Source organism: Tursiops truncatus, chromosome 7 (genome assembly GCF_011762595.2).
Source record: "Tursiops truncatus isolate mTurTru1 chromosome 7, mTurTru1.mat.Y, whole genome shotgun sequence".
Lineage (NCBI taxonomy): Eukaryota > Metazoa > Chordata > Mammalia > Artiodactyla > Delphinidae > Tursiops > Tursiops truncatus.
The window spans coordinates 53,061,648-53,079,494 of NC_047040.1; the positions used below are offsets into that span (position 1 = coordinate 53,061,648).

Sequence of the window (17,847 nt, forward strand, 5' to 3'; positions counted from 1 at the left end):
CAAAAGACAAACCTAGTCTCTCCCAGTTCCACCCAGCCCCGCTAGGTTCAACTCCAACTTTCCTATTTCTGTTGACAATTGTAGAGGTGGTATTGTGCTTTTTTCAGGTGTGGATACAAATGCTTACCAGATTCATCTCCTATTATTACAACTAAAATCTATCCACTTAAATATTTTAAGACACCAAAATGCACCTTAAGCTATGGCCAAATATCTTACATATGAAAAAGGATAGATAATACTATCATATGGTAGGAATTATCACAAATGCACCAAGCATATCAAAACTAATTCAGTCTTAAAACTATTCTGTGGGGTGGGTACTATTATCAGTCCTATCTAACGAATCAGGAAATGGGCACACAGTGTGAAGTAACCTGCCTAAGGTCAATCGTCCATGAATATATCAATAGATTCATGATTTAAACATAAGTTGTGCTCCAGTGTCTTTATCCGTAATCACTTTACTCTTCTGACTCTAGGAAGGGTTTAGCAGTACCCTAACATTGTAATAAATCAGTGTTTGAAGCAACCAGGACTGGTTTATACACTTGTTTTGAGGAACATAAAGATACAGTTGTTTTAGGAAAAGAGTTTCCAAAACAGTAACAAGCAGTTAACTTTTAGGTTTTGTTACTGTTGAAAAGTAATGTTTAAGAAAATACTTCGACGGATTACCTCTGATTTGCGTACAGACTGCTGTTTCCAAGTCGGTCAGGCAATCTCCTTCTCCTCAGCATATCTCGCCAGCTGGTACCTTAACCTAAAATAGAGGCACCATCTTCTCTACAGAATTAGTTTCTCCTCATTACTTCACTCTGTGGTCCAATATTCTCCCATTCACTTGGGCTGGAAATCTTGGAATTTAGTAGGCACTTAACATGTGGTAACATTTTTGCTTTTTTTGGTTCCTGGTTTAACTATTGTAAAAAGTCTGAAGAAGGTGTCTGCTCTCCTTAAGATTTTCACGGAAAAGTGACTACACTAAGGTCTACTTTCTTGCCAACTGCTGAGAAATAATTATAGATTAAAGTAAATTTTAAAAACTCTTAAACACAACCGGGTTTCTCGCGGGCCTCCAGCACGCTCTCTCGGGCGCTTATCCGGAAGAACCACAATTCCCGTCGTGCTTTGCTGCCTTCTCAGCCTACAATTGAGCACGTAATTTCCGTCCTCATTGGCGGTGGGTTCTGGATTTTGTAGTTTGTGTCAACTTCTCTTTTTTCGGCGTCTTGGGAAGGGAAAAATGTGGCCGGATCGACGGCTCTGTATCTGGTATTACAAGATGGTACTTTAAATAAATTAATAGGATAAGGTATCAAAGTCAGTTTAGCGTCAGGTTTTTATGTATTTCACGTTCCGCCTTCCTCTTACCGCCGGGCCGGGAAGGGGAAGTGACGTGCGTCCGGTGTAATGGCGGCGCGGTGGAGCGCCAGGTAATTACCGAACTCCGTAGACTAGCTACAGGCAGCGAACTGAAGTGGGGGTGGTGGGTTGCCAGACCAGGTGGGAAGTGAAGGGGAACCAGGAGTGGGTGCGGACTCGCTGGTACGGCCGTGGGCGACTCTGGGGTGCGCTTGGGTCTCCCGCCGCGCGCTGGCCCATGAGGTTGGGCTGTGAGTGTCGGTCGGGCCGAGGAGTGCCAGCGGGTCGGGTGGGGAGGGGGCAGCGGTGAACTCCCGCCCCGCCTGTGCGGACAGAGTAGCTTCCTCGAGAGGTTCCTGGGCCTGTCTCTCCGCAGTGGCTTTATTGTGGAATCCAGCACCAGTGCTGGTACTCTCGCCTTTCGTGTGCGTGTGTTTTGGGCGCGGATCACTTAGAGCCTCCCGAGTCGTTTGGGCTTCCCAAGGCCCTTTTCTTAGTGCCCCGGCCTCGGGCCACGGTTGTGGGATCCATGAATGGTAGTTAATTTAAAAACAGTGGAAGTTTCACTCTCATTTCTCTTTGCGGCGTAATGTGACTGATTCTTTAGAATTTCATTAGTCGTTTCTTTTTCATTCATTTGCCGCGTAATTTTTGACGCTTACTAGTATTTATTACTGGAGACTGTTCGTTCCTCATTACATGTGTTCTTCCTCTGTCATCCTTTATCCTTCCATAACCTGAACTACCACCAATAAGGTGATAACTCTCAAACTTGGGTCTCCAGTCTCCACATCTCTGTCGAGCTCCAATCCTATAGTACGTACATTTGCACGTAACGGTAATATAATATCATAGTTAATTTTACTGACTCCAACTGCAATCATCAGTTTACCGATTTTCGCTTAATTCTTAAAACAATTCTTTGAGATAAATGGAGAACGAAAAAAATGGGGAAAGCCTATTCCAGATGCAAGAATTAAGTGATTGAAAGTGTGGTAAGAGTTTGCTTTTTTAGGTTTCCACAGACTAGGAATAACAGATAGAGAAACAAGCAAACTTGGGCTTCAGAAAACCAGTTAACTGGCCTCCTCCTTATCTGTATTTAAACTTGTTTTAGGATTGTCAGTTCACCTCAGTTAACATCCTACTGTGGAAAAGTGGATTTAGAATTGGCATTAAAAGTGTGATCTTGATTACAAGAAGCGTCTAGTATCTGTAGGAGGAGGAGGAGGCCTACTTGAATTGGTACTGGATGAAAGACTAGTAAACCAAAGATTCCAGTCTTGTTTCAGAACTTATTAGGTCTGTCACTTGGGGCAGATTACTTAACATCTCTAGTCTCAGCTTCTTCGTCTAAAAATTACAGGTTGTTTTGAAGTTGAAGAAAAATAATGCATGTAAGGCACTGAGACTTCAGAGGCCAAGAACCTTTAATATCCTGCCTGACCGAGTGGTTCTGAAAATGTGGTGTCCTGAATCAGGAGAATTAGTAGCGTCAGTATCTCCATGGAACTTGTTAGAAATGTAAATTACTGAGCTTCACCCCAATCCTGTTGAATCAGAAGCTGGGGAATGAGGGACCCTTCACTCTCTTTTTTGCCAGAGCATTTCCAAGATTCTCATGCCAGTTAGTTTGAGAGCCACTGTTCTAGCCCATCTCCTAGGTATCGGCTGTGGTTCACCCCTACTCCCAGAATCAGGTTTGCTGCCTTCTTTGCTCCAAAGTGTTTGATCTGTGGCCAGCCAGTATTTCCCTTATTATGCCGCCACATCCTTCCTCATGTTGCATAGCTTAGTTCCAATCACTTCTGGAGTTCTGACACTTCCTAGATTGCTCGACTGTCTTTCCTAAACCAGTCTTCTTAGCTCTGTCCTTTTTCCCAGCTGCTGCATTGTTAGAGGTTAAGTCTCCTCCCTGATGATTGTGCATTGCCAAGAGTTCTGCAGTGGCTCCTTGTATCTGAGACCACCTAAGAGTGTACAGAGTGATACATTGTGTATTTATAATGCCCATGCCTTAACTTGAACATTATTTTCTGTTTATGGTTCACTTGTATTTGGACTGAATCTTGTACTACCTGGTATATCCTTAACTTGATATAAGTCATGACTGGCCTAGAGCTAGTTCAAGAAAGAAGTGGCTATTGGTAATATAGCTGATCCCACTAATGACTTGGAGGGCTTCCTTGCTGCAGTTCTCTACTTCTCTGTTTAAATCTGAGAATCCTAGCGTGGGAGGATAATGGAACAAAAAGGCCTCTGACGTATTAGCGTTAGCAAACTTCCAGACGTAATAAACCTGTAGCCTGAATATTTTATCTCAGTATATACATTTCCCAAGTGGACATTGGAAGAGACATTTCAAGGCCTACAACAGAGTACAAACTTTCAAAGCATTTTCTTCAGAAATAATATATCTGGAGAGGAAGCAATGATTAAAGTAAGCCTTTGCTATTTGTAGCTAAGTTAATAAATTTTTCCCAGTGAACAGATACCAAAAAGATGGTGTGGGCTGCCTTGGCCTGGGGACATAAGGGCTCCTGGAATTATCGAATAGTTTGGCTAATTGGAGGGAGAGACCCAGTGGAGGTTCATGTTTAACTTGACTTTGATCCTAACTCATAAATGGATCAGACTAGAATTCAGTACTTCCATCTCAAAAGCTACTGTCTGAGTCCTTTCCTGAATTAGTTTACCAGGACAGCTTTCTTCTAAACCTGGGGACAGGAGCCTCTGGAGTAGAATGTAGTGCTGTGTGTCTAGGGGATAGTTCATAAACTTCTCTGTGGAGGACACGGCATCCAAGTTTTCTTTAAAACTTAGAATGTGATTTACTAAATGGCGCTTTCATTAAATCTTCAGCAAGCCCACTTATAAAGCTGTGCAGTGAGAGTTGGTGAACATATCCGGCCCATATACTTAGTTAGGCAAGCTGATGAACAGATTTGGGGTGAGGGGAGACAAAGTGGTATGAATGTTGGAAAGCATGCAGCATCCTCAATAATTAGACTTGTTTTGGTAAGTTGAAGTAACTGCACCTCCAGGATCAGATTTCCTCTTGCAGTGCCTTCAAAGGAACTGGGTTTTTTTGTTTTGTTTTTTTTTTTTGTTCTTGTTTCTTTTTTTCATGGCAATAGGGAGGTATATTCAAGCTGCTCTCCAGGTTAATGTGGGATGAAGACAGATAAGGAATGGCACCTGATAGGACTGTCATGATGCAATTGATGACATATAGCTTGGCTGTTCCTAGAAATAGGAGTTGATATGTGGGACAAGGCTGCTGTGGTATTCCTTGGTAAAGAAGTTGTCAAAATATCATTATAGGGAGTTAAGAAATAGGAGCAATAATCAAAAGTCCACACACCTCTTTTTATATTTGATATTAGAATTGGAACCTATTAAGTAGCAGGCAGTGTCCTAAGTTCTGGATATATAACAGTGACCACGAACTTCAAGGATCCAGTGTTCTTCTACAAGGTCTTTCATCTCTCTGAGTCCTTACTGATGCTGTCTCATTGCTGGAATGACCTTTTCTCCCTTTCCTACTTGTCCTTCAAAATTCAGCTTCTAAACCCATTTCTTTCTATATGCCCCAGACCCACCTAGTTGCACTTCCTTTTTTCCAGTAGTATTGAGTTTATAACCTTGCTATAGCACTTCTCTGCTCTGCCTGATGATAGGAACTCTCATCTCTCAGACCTCAATGCCTCCTGTGCAGCTTAACATATATCTCCCCTCACTATACAACAGACAATGCCTTTAACCCTCTATTCTTAATTTGTTTCCGAAGAATGGGGGTAAGGTAAGAAAGTAGAAAAAGACCATCTGGCTTTTTCTCTTAACCTTATACTTCCTCATTTTCTCAGCAAGTGCTTTTCTGAACCACTTTTTTTTTTTTAGGAGTTTGTAAGCTTTTTGTCTTTTTTAACTTTTATTGGAGTATAGTTGATTTACAGTGTTGTGTTAGTTTCTGCTGTACAGCAAAGTGAATCAGTTATACATATATCCACTCTTTTTAGATTCTGTTCCCATATAGGTCATTACAGAGTGAACCACTTTTTAATATAATTATCAATTATGGCACCAGCCTCATTATTATTATTTTTTTAGTTCTGTTTTCTCATCTGTACAAAATTTTTCAGTTTTTATGACCTCACAAAGGAGACTCCCCTGCACAAATACAAACTTTAAGACAAAATGAAAAAGGAGCTATTCAGTGGGTGATTAGAAGCACTAGAGCTACTTCTTTGCCATAAGATATATATTAAGTAAAGTGGTGAGCGTTGTGATATAGGTTTGAAATGTAAGGTTTTGTCTCTTTGTTATCTTGAAAATGGGTATAAATTGAGCTTAATCACAGACCAGTAAAACCGATAGTGGTAATATTTGTCCAGTGAATGAGGTGCTGGGGTTAATGAGGAAAGTTAAAATTCTTTTGCCAGCCAGTTGAGCTGTGAACCAAGTGAAGTGTGGGGAAACTGAGGCGAGACGAGGTGGGCTTGTGGGAGGTGGGGTCAAGTACAAGTGATTGAGGGTACAGTAGCAGTAACGATGTCCCTTAGGATTTATTTTATTCAGCAATTAGAGGGACTGCTACCCCAAGAACTCTTTTCTGTCAAAGAGTAATATAAGGATATAGATTGTTGATACACTGAGACAGAATTTTCATTTTTGAAATTTAGAAGGAAATTTAGAAAGTGTGGAATGATTGAATATATCATAGTGAGATTTTATTTTTTAACATCTTTTTTTTTTTTTTTTGTGGTACGCAGGCCTCTCAGTGTTGTGGCCTCTCCCGTTGTGGAGCACAGGCTCCGGACGCGCAGGCCCAGCGGCCATGGCTCACAGGCCTAGCCACTCCGCGGCATGTGGGATCTTCCCGGAGCGGGGCATGAACCCGTGTCCCCTGCATTGGCAGGCGGACTCTCAACCACTGCACCACTGAAGCCCTTTTTTTAACATCTTGATTAGAGTATAATTGCTTTAAAGTGTTGTGTTAGTTTCTGCTGTGTAACAAAGTGAATCAGCTATATGCATACGTATATCGCCATATCCCCTCCCTCTTGCGTCTCCCTCCCACCCTCCCTATGCCACCCCGCTAGGTGGTCAAAAAGCACCAAACTGATCTCCCTGTGCTATGCAGCTGCTTCTCACTAGCTATCTATTTGACCTTTGGTAGTGTATATATGTCAGTGCTACTCTCTAACTTCATCCCAGCTTACCCTTCCCCCTCCCCGTGTCCTCAAGTCCATTCTCTACGTCTGTGTCTTTATTCCTGTCCTGCCCCAGGTTCATCAGACGCTTTTTTTTTTTTTTAGATTCCATATATATGTGTTACCCTACAGTATTTGTTTTTCTCTTTCTGACTTACTTCACTCTGTATGACAGACTCTGGGTCCATCCACCTCACTACAAATAACTCAATTTCGTTTCTTTTGATGGCTGAGTAATATTCCATTGTCTATATGTGCCACATCTTCTTTATCCATTCATCTGTCGATGGACACTTAGGTTGCTTCCGTGTCCTGGCTGTTGTAAAGAGAGCTGCAGTGAACATTGTGATACATGACTCTTTTTGCATTATGGTTTTCTTAGGGTATATGCCCAGTAGTGGGATTGCTGGGTCATATGGTAGTTCTATTTTTAGTTTTTTAAGGACCCTCCATACTGTTCTCCATAATGGCTGTATCAATTTACATTCCCACCAACAGGGCAAGAGGGTTCCCTTTTCTCCACACCCTCTCCAGCGTTTATTGTTTGTAGATTTTTTTTGATGATGGCCATTCTGACCAGTGTGAGGTGATACCTCATTGTAGTTTTGATTTGTATTTCTCTAGTGATTGGTGATGTTGAGCATCTTTTCATGTGTTTGTTGGCAATCTGTATATCTTTTTTGGAGAAATATCTATTTAGGTCTTCTGCCCATTTTTGGATTGGGTTGTTTGTTTTTCTGATATTGAGCTGTATGAGCTGCTTGTATATTTTGGAGACTAATCCCTTGTCCATTGCTTCGTTTGCAAATATTTTCTCCCAATCTGAGGGTTGTCCTTTCGACTTGTTTATGGTTTCCTTTGCTGTGCAAAAACTTTTAAGTTTCATTAGGCCCCATTTGTTTATTTTTGTTTTTACTTTCATTTCTCTAGGAGGTGGGTCAAAAAGGATCTTGCTGTGATTTATGTCATAGAGTGTTCTGCCTATGTTTTCTTCTAAGAGTTTTATAGTGTCTGGCCTTACATTTAGGTCTTTAATCCATTTTGAGTTTATTTTTGTGTATTATGTTAGAGAGTGTTCTAATTTCATTCTTTTACATGTAGCTGTCCAGTTTTCCCAGCACCACTTATTGAAGAGGCTGTCTTTTCTCCATTGTATACTTTTGCCTCCTTTATCAAAGATAAGGTGACCATATGTGCGTGGGTTTATCTCTGGGCTTTCTGTCCTGTTCCATTGATCTATATTTCTGTTTTTGTGCCAGTACCATACTGTCCTGATTACTGTAGCTTTGTAGTATAGTCTGACGCCTGGGAGCCTGATTCCTACAGTTCTGGTTTTCTTTCTCAAGATTGCTTTGACTATTTGGGATTTTTTTGTGTTTCCATACAAATTGTGCAATTTTTTTGTTCTAGTTCTGTGAAAAATGCCGTTGGTAGTTTGATAGGGATTGCACTGAATCTGTAGATTGCTTTGGGTAGTATAGTCATTTTCACAAAGTTGATTCTTCCAGTCCAAGAACATAGTATATCTCTCCATCTGTTTGTATCATCTTTAATTTCTTTCATCAGTGTCTTATGAGTTTCTGCATACAGGTCTTTTGTTCCCTTAGGTAGGTTTATTCCTAGGTATTTTATTCTTTTTGTTGCAGTGGTCAATGGGAGTGTTTCCTTAATTTCTCTGTCAGATTTTTCATCAGTAGAGTATAGGAATGCAAGAGATTTCTGTGCATTAATTTTGTATCCTGCTACTTTACCAAATTCATTGATTAGCTCTAGTAGTTTTCTGGTAGCGTCTTTAGGATTCTTTATGTATGGTATCATGTCATCTGCAAACAGTGACAGTTTTACTTCTTCTTTTCCGATTTGGATTCCTTTTATTTCTTTTTCTTCTCTGATTGCCATGGCTAAAACTTACAAAACTATGTTGAATAATAGTGGTGAGAGTGGGCAACCTTGTTCATGATCTGAGGGGAAATGGTTTCAGTTTTTCACCATTGAGAATGATGTTGGCTGTGGGTTTTTCATATTATGTTGAGGTAGGTTCCCTCTATGCCAACTTTCTGAGAGTTTTTATCATAAATGGGTGTTGAAGTTTGTCAAAAGCTTTTTCTGCATCTGTTGAGATGATCATATGGTTTTTCTCCTTCAGTTTGTTAATATGGTGTATCACATTGATTGATTTGCGTATATTGAAGAATCCTTGCATTCCTGGGATAAACCCCACTTCGTCATGGTGTATGATACTTTTAATGTGCTGTTGGATTCTGTTTACTAGTATTTTGTTGAGGATTTTTGCATCTATGTTTATCAGAGATATTGGCCTATAGTTTTCTTTCTTTGTGACATCTTTGTTTCGTTTCGGTATCGAGGTGATGGTGGCCTCGTAGAATGAGTTAGGGAGTATTCCTCCTTCTGCTATATTTTGGAAGAGTTTGAGAAGGATAGGTGTTAGCTCTTCTCTAAATGTTTGATAGTATTTGTCTGTGAAGCCATCTGGTCCTGGGCTTTTGTTTGCTGGAAGAATTTTAATCACAGTTTCAATTTCAGTGCTTGTGATTGGTCTATTTATATTTTCTGTTTCTTCCTGGTTCAGTCTGGGAAGATTGTGCTTTTCTAAGAATTTGTCCATTTCTTCCAGGTTGTCCATTTTGTTGGCATATAGTTGCTTGTAGTAATCTCTCATGATCCTTTGTATTTCTGCAGTGTCAGTTGTTACTTCACCTTTTTCATTTCTAATTCTGTTGATTTGAGTCTTCTCCCTTTTTTTCTTGATGAGTCTGACTAATGATTTATCAATTTTGTTTATCTTCTCAAAATACCAGCTTTTAGTTTTATTGATCTTGCTATTGTTTCTTTCATATCTTTTTCTATTTCTGATCTGATCTTTATGATTTCTTTCCTTCTGCTAACTTTGGGGTTTTTTTGTTTTTTCTCTAATTGCTTTAGGTGTAAGGTTAGGTTGTTTATTTGAGATGTTTCTTGTTTCTTGACGTAGGATTGTATTGCTGTAAACTTACCTCTTAGAACTGCTTTTGCTACATCCCATAGGTTTTATGTTATCATATTTTCATTGTCATTTGTTTGTAGGTATTTTTTGATTTCCTCTTTGATTTCTTCAGTGAGCTCTTGGTTATTTAGTAGTGTATTGTTTAGCCCTCATGTGTTTGTATTTTTTACAGTTTTTATCATAGTGAGATGTACTTTTAATTTAAGGCCTGATTTCTCTGTGGGTAGCTTTGCAGATATTTAAATGATCTTTTTACCCTGCATGGGTAGAATGCAGTGGAACCCTACAGGTTAGTAGTATGCATATATTTTTTAGAGGCAAGTTGGGCAAGTTCTTATAGCCAAGAGATGAAGACCTTGTGAGAAATCTTGTTAGGTCAAAACCGACTTGCCTTCTTCTAAAATGAAATGAGGATTATCTTATTATGGGATCTTCCCTAAATGGAGCATTCCCCCTACTTTCTCTTGTATACAGTGGCAGAGAGAATGGGGAGATTTGATTTTATCTCCTATTAACTGAGAAAGCAAAATCAGTGGGATTTGATGACTGACTGGGAGTGAGGAAAAGGAAACTGTGACTTGGCTAGCTTTACAGGTAATATCTTAGAGGAAGTGCTGGTTTGAGGAGAGGAGGAAATGAGTTCCAGTTTGGACTCCCCTAGTTCAGAGGGCCTTTGGGACATCCACATGGAGGTTTCTATAGGCATTTGGCGATAAAGATTTGGAACACTGTAGAAAAGATTGAGCTGGAATAAAGTCATTCTTATGAATATGAGTTGAAGATGTGAGGGTGGAGATGGTCTTCCAGAAAGAATATGGAGAAAGAAAAGATAAGCACTATTCATTTGTTCATTTAACAAATATTGAGACTTCTATTTTGGGATTACAGCAATGAACAAAACAGATAAAAATCCATGAGCAAAGATTAAACTCTATGGGATAGTAAAATGTTAGAGGGGTGGACAGAAGAAGAGACATACAAGAGCAACACCAGATGAACTTGGCACCCCCGTAAGTTGAGAAGTGAGAACTTCAGGAAGGGGGTTAGCAGTACCAAGTGCTAGAAACAACATCATAAAATAAGGAAGTGGCCCCTGGATTTAGCAACAAGGAGGTCATTATGTAACCTTGACAAGTACTATGTAATAGTGGGAGTGGAAAACCAGATTGTGGTGCGTAAGAGGGCTTAATGGGAGATTAAGAATTAGAGGCAGCCAGTGTGGACTCATCTACCAAAAAAACCTGGTTGTGTAGAGAAAGAGACTGGAAGTAGAAAGGGGGTAGGATCCAGGGCATTTGCCCCATAAATGACATAATTTATATTTAAATGAATCAGTAAAGAAGTTCAACATATAGAATTTGTCTTTAAAACCAATTCATGTGGAAATCAATACTATAAATCAAGAAATAGCTGATAGAAATTTGGAAACACAAAAATTGACAACTTCCCTGCTGTCATAGAGCCTGCATTCTGGTGAAAAGCAGCACATAACAGGATGGATCTTCCTATGTACCAGCAAAAGAATGCTACTTAAAAAGTGTTTAATTAGTATATCCAAATGATCATATCACTTTAATGTCTTTGGTAACTTAAACACAGACTAATTTGGACTGGTTTCATCGTGTAGGAAATGAATGGGGGGGTAATACCTCCTCCCAGTTTATAATGAGTAATTTTCAATATGAATATTGGTATTACTGATTCCTTAAAATGATAAGAACTTTTAGATTTTTGTCATTTTTTTAACTCATCTGAGTCTCACTGTCTTAAGATGTCCCCAAGTTGGTCCTGTCTCCCCTACATAGGGTCAGAGACCAGTCAAGGGTTTTTATATTGTTTATTCCTCATCACTTAAAAACCCAAACAATATCCAATACTATCTGCACAGTTTTTAACCCTGTACTTCAACATGGTAACCTTCAGTTATTCAAATGGTTATGCATCAGAGTGCATACCTGATGTACAATGGTGTACCAGGAAGCAAACAGGGAGGACAGGTCTGCAGTTCTTTATTTGTAATTCTGATTTGATGTTCAGAATTTTGTTCAGATTATAGAGAAGAAATACAGTGCAGATATATTTATTAAGTAGTTCCCCTTTGGGGATCCAGGGCAACATCCTGTAATCAAATACATGTAATATTTCCACAGTGCATCAAGTGAAGAATCACATTACGTCTCAAGTTAGTGCATGTCAAATTTTGCTGCCAAATGAGTTTGGCACAAGCTAAAGAAAAATCTGAATTTCAAGGCTTTTCAGATTTCAGAATTGCAGATAAGGGATTGTCACCCTGGTGACTTTTCCTAAAAAGTTTTGGCCCTTTTATTTTCTTGAAATTGTGAACCTGTGCTGAATTCAAATTACAGTATCATTTTTTTCTTATGTGGCATATCATGGGGCAAATTTCTCACTAATATGTATATATCCAAAAATACAGCAAGAAAAACTAAGGAATCACTTTTCTTAAACAATGGAGTTTTCCTTCAGTACAAATAGGGAAAAGCCATATCAATTTTGTCATTAATGCTTAAGAACTGTGGCCAGGGAACTCCCTGGTGGTCCAGTGGTTAGGACTCTGCACTTTCACTGTGGAGGGCGTGGGTTCAATCCCTGGTCGGGAAACTAATATCCCACAAGCCATGCTCTGCGGCCAAAAACAAAAAAAAAAAAACCCAAAGAACTGTGACCCATCTGTTACTCCTATCTGTTCCCTGAACAGGAAAATCACTATTTGGAAGGGTCAGGAGCTTGGGTCCTATTAGTAGATTTTCCCGAGGGTACCATCGCCTTTTTTTATTAAGAACAGATTTAAACTAGCTTTTATTTTGAATACTATTTAATATTCTATTTTCTCCACTGGGCAACTAACGTTTGTTTTTAACTCTGTTTTAATGTTTGGAGTTTGCCACACCTGCTGTTACTATTTAGAATGCAGAAGAGCAAACTAAAGGAAATCCACTTCTTTGACTTTTTTTTTTAAATTTAATTTTTTTTTGGCTGCAGTACGTCTTCCTTACTGCGCGCAGGCTTTCTCTAGTTGTGGCGAGTGGGGGCTACTCTTTGTTGTGGTGCATGGGCTTCTCATTGCAGTGGCTTCTCTTGTTGTGGGACACGGGCTCTAGGTGCACAGGCTTCAGTAGTTGTGGCTCACGGGCTCTAGAGCGCAGGCTCAGTAGTTGTGGCACACGGGCTTAGTTGCTACGAGGCATGTGGGATCTTCCTGGACCAGGGCTCAAACCCGTGTCCCCTGCACTGGCAGGCAGATTCTTAACCACTGCACCACCAGGGAAGTCCTTCTTTGACTTCTTTTAACAATTTTAGGACAGTATGCTTCCACAAGTTCCTCCAACATAGGTTGAGGACACCTAAGGGACAATGATAGATGTGTTATACCGAAATGATTGAGAAAGCATTGCGTTTCAGCCATTACTTGAATATTTTCTCATTTTCTGAATATTTGAGATAACTGTGGAATTTATAATTTCAGAGTTTCCAGTTAACAGTCTAAAGCATTTCTTACAAATCTTATTGAATATTTTGCTCTCTGATGCTTGCTGAAGCTACATCTTATTATAAAATATCCTTCTTGCTCAGGAGAGCAGGTGTGGTTTTGCTGAGTTGCTTACTTGTGACAAGGAGAGAGAAATTTAATAATTCATCATAAAATCCACACAGTGATGCTAAGAAGAGCAGTGAGAGCTATAAACTCTAGATAAATTGCTCTCATTGCAGGAATTTCCAATTAGTCTAAGTATCAAGCATGCACATGTTGAACTCTCATTATTTCCCTACAGGCATATTCTATATAAATGTGGATGATGATAGTACTTCATGCATTTTTTGTTAGAACTGGGTAGCAGTCTGCAGTATTGTCAATTTCACACTTACCTTTTGGGAGGTAGAAATGTAACAGGTTGTACTTGATTGCCAGAAAAATGTTTGATGATGATGGTTAAACGGAAGAAAGGTGAAAGATGACACTGATCAGAAAAGTCATTAAATTTAAATGGATGAGATAATTTGAAATAAAAGGCATTAAAAATTGCCCTGTGTCTGTGTGTAGGTAGGTTGAGAAGAGAAACCAGGTTTAATACCCAAGAGGGATAGTCAAGGAAAATACTAGGTCTTGCACAATAGAGTCAAGTGATTTATTTTTTCATATTGTACCTACCTGGTCACAGTGAATTCTAGGTATGCAAATTAAACAAGGGAATCCTTAAAATTATTCATGTTTAAAAAGAAGTAGTGCCTCATTATATTAACATCAAAAGTTTTACTATCTGGAACTTCAGAAGAATGGATCAGTTTAGAAAAGAAAAATTTTCTGGATAATAGAGATCATATCTGTTTACATTTTATAATTTACCAATTTGGCATCAATTTATTAATGTTGGCATTTTCATTGGGATACAATATCAGATGGTTTTAGCATCAGATAAACTTTTTTGAATTTTAATGCTGTTTACTAGCTGTGATTTACTGTACACATTGCTTCAACTCTGTACTTCAATTCTCTCACTGAAAAATAAGACTTAAAAAATCACGAAAGCAGGGTAATCATGAAGGTTGAATTAAGAATATATAAATGAAGTGCCTGGCATAGTGTCTTTGTGGCTATAATAATGTATTATTATTTGTTATTCTTGTTATTGTTATCTTACTCTAAATTACATGTTTCTGACTTCTAACACAGGAAATGTAATTAGTTCATCTCTGGATATCTCAGAAACATCATTGTAATGTGCTATAGAATCTGTTAGTGTGGATGGCAAATTAGTTTGTTGGGGGCTACTGTATACATTGGCATTTCTTCCATTGGCTGGTTTTGAATGGTGTTGGGCCGCCTGCGTACACCACTGCACTATTCCTATCAGCTTTGGGACACTGATCATCGTATTATTTTAAATATTTATTTATTTATTTATTTGGCTGCACCGGGTCTTAGTTGCAGCACGCGGGATCTTCATTGCGACATGCGAGATCTTTTTTCAGTTGCGGCATGCGGGCTCTTAGTTGTGGCATGTGGGCTCTTAGTTGTGGCATGTGGGATCTAGTTCCCCAACCAGGGATTGAACCCAGGCCCTCTGCATTGGGAACACGGAGTCTTAACCGCTGGACCACCAGGGCAGTCCCATCATCGTATTATTTTAAAATGACTTGTCTCATTGAAGAACTGTAATATAGTTGAGGAAAATGCTATTTTAAAGTTTGTATATTATTGGCACTAAAGCTTAAACTATCTCCTTTATTATCAATTTGGGCACACTATATAGGTAACAGCTGATTTTGAAATGAGTCTTATTTCGGGTACATGCTAAGATAAGTTCTCTTGGGTAGAAAATATGTATCTAAGGATTTAAGTAATTCTGAGAGTCCAGATCCCACCCTTTTCTCATTCTTCTACCCAGAAAACCATGATGTGAATATAAAAATTGTCAGCAAGTTCACAGTCTTAGTGGACTAGAAAGTGTTTTCTTCCATTATTTTGTCTCCCATGAAGAGAAAAGACCTTCAGTCCATCTCCTTTTTTAGAAGAAAGGCTCCATAGAGGAGTTAGTGCTGAATTCAAGTTAGCATGAGTCCTGCTATATAAAGAAATCCCATTTTAGAGTAGGGCAAATTGTTCAACTTCGGATCTAAGCAAGGTCTACATATTACATATGTTAAGTCTGTTAGACCTCTTTTATTCTTTAACAGCTGTGCCATTCGTTTCCTTTTTTGTCCCCCATGCTATTGAATTGTTGGAGAAAGTGCTTCAGTTGTCTTGTATGTTAAAGCCCATCAATGAAAAATCCCCAGTAACGTACCTAGTAGTCATCAGATGGTCTTGGCAGGAATTTGTAGACTAGAGAAAATTTGTGAACTAAAGAGTTGCTGGAACAGTAAGTGGTCGTATCTTTAGAACGCGCGAGTCCATGCGGACACCATTTTGTGTGGGTTAGATGGGTCTGGACTAACCAGAAATAAGAATTTGACCCTAAATAATCCATGTTGTATATCATGACTTAGATTGGTTTAATTTTTCTCTTTTGCAAATGAGTGGAAATCCATTTTACAAATTGTGGTTTCTGTTGTCAATTGTCAGTTGTCAATTCTTGGCTGTCATCAAGGCAGTTTTTTTGTTTTGTTTTTTTCATTTTATTAATACCCCTTCTGGTCACTCAATCTAAGCTGAAGGATAGACTGTTATCTTCTGGAGATGTAATCAATCCCTATCTGCACTGTTATTCAGTGGGTCATGATTGTATATCAAGTTTGTGATGGTAGTAGTATCTCTAGTGCCAGGTTTTTCTTGTTGTTTATGTAAAATGATCATTTGGCATCATAGTAGCTGCAGAGCAGCATTTAAGACTCTGGAGATCACACATTGATGATTGCAACATAGACAAACTCTAAGATAAGCATTATTATATTATCCCTTATTTTCCATAATCTGAATCTGCCATGGAAAATAACCAAACAACTCTTCCCGTTAATTTGGATATGAGTTTTTTTTTTTAACTTTGCCAGTATCTGAAGAATTAATTAGTATCCTATCTGGAGATGGTCAGAAAACAAGGATCTTTGGAGTACCATGACTGAAAGGCCCCAGTGTCTGCTAATCATTTAGAATTGTGTTGTTCAGTATGGTAACCAGTAGCCACATGTGGCTATTCATGTTTAAATATAAACTTAATTAAAATTAAATAAAATTAATTTTCTCAGTCCCACTAGGTACATTTGAAGTGCTCAGTAGCCACACGTGACTATTGTATTGGTATGGTGGCTACTGACAGGGCAGAATATGAACCTTTCCATCAGTGCAGAAAGTTCTGTTATACAGTGCTGATTTAGAAGTGTTAGCCAGCAGAGAGGGAAAAAAATAACCAAGAGTATCAAGGACAAAAATATGCAAAGAAGTGCATGACAGTCACTGCTGTCTAGCATCAGGGGAAGGAGGCCCTTGTTCTGTCTTCAGTGTTTTCTCCTTCAGGATCAGAAAAGTCCTGGAAATCAGTCACAGGTGATGATGGCAGCAGTATCCATCAGCATATTCCCTGAAAAAAGTAAAGAGTACTAGGTAGAGGCTTTTACTTGGATTCTTTTGAGGTTCCTTCTGGACGATTCAATTCCTGAGGCTCATTCATAGAGGAGTGAATGTAAGGAATGAGCAAAAACTATTAATTTATATAAAAACATTATTAGAGGAGAGTGGAATCCTTTATTGAGGTATAATACAGTATCATCCTGGGAGTAAGAACAAATTATGGATAGTAAGGACATTGAGAGTTCTCTAGACTTTTAATTTTTATATAAAGTATGTTCCAGATCTCACCAATTAATAAGCATATTTAAGCCTACAGGCAAAATAAAATTTATAGAATTTATTTCAGTCTATGTATATGAATTTTTTTTAACTTGAGAAGTTCATTGAAACATTTATTGTTATCAGGTACATATCTCGTATATATAGGAAGACTGAACTCAATACAGGTTTTTTTCCTCTCTCAATTTTTCATGTTTTGTTTTCATTTTAAGGATAATAAAAGTGTTTTATGAACATATTTAATCATCTGGATGACTGCATTTCAGTGCTTAAATTTGTGTTTGTGATCATGTTATAGTAGATAGTGTTACTTTAATTATCATGGCTGATTTTTTTTTTTTTTTAGGGCTGCATTAGGTCTTCGTTGCTGCGCGCCGGCTTTCTCTAGTTGTGGCGAAGCTTTCTCTAGCTGTGGCGAGCGGGGGCTACTCTTTGTTGTGGTGCACAGGCTTCTCATTGCGGTGGCTTCTCTTGTTGCGGAGCACGGGCTCTAGGCATGCAGGCTCAGTAGTTGCAGCACGTGGGCTCAGTAGTTGTGGCACACGGGCTTAGTTGCTCTGAGGCATATGGGATCTTACCAGAACAGGGATCTAACGCATGTCCCCTGCGTTGGCAGGCAGACTCTTAACCACTGCGCCACCAGGGAAGTCCCATGACTGATATCTTAAGCTCCAGAAAACCTGCGCTGTGGTCATCAGTGCATTATGAGTGAGAATTTTCTCCCTATAAATTGTGCCCAGAATTTCTCAGATTTAAAAAGCACTGATACTGGGGCTTCCCTGGTGGCGCGGTGGTTGGGAGTCCGCCTGCCTCTGCGGGGGACGCGGGTTCGTGTCCCGGTCCGGGAGGATCCCGCGTGCCGCGGAGCGGCTGGGCCCGTGAGCCATGGCCGTTGAGCCTGTGCTCCGCAACGGGAGGGGCCACGGCAGTGAGAGGCCCGTGTACCGCAAAAAAAAAAA

At 39.3% G+C, this 17,847-nt stretch overlaps 1 protein-coding gene across 1 annotated transcript in view; it reads left to right on the top strand.

The window, feature by feature from the left end:
* Positions 1-1,308: 1,308 nt before the first annotated feature.
* The window catches only part of CWC22 (CWC22 spliceosome associated protein homolog), a 62,848-nt gene continuing 46,309 nt past the window's right edge, over positions 1,309-17,847 (top strand). The window contains exon 1 of the mRNA XM_019931591.3: positions 1,309-1,436. The gene's annotated coding sequence lies outside the window, so the exon portion shown is untranslated. The remainder of the gene's footprint in view (positions 1,437-17,847) is intronic.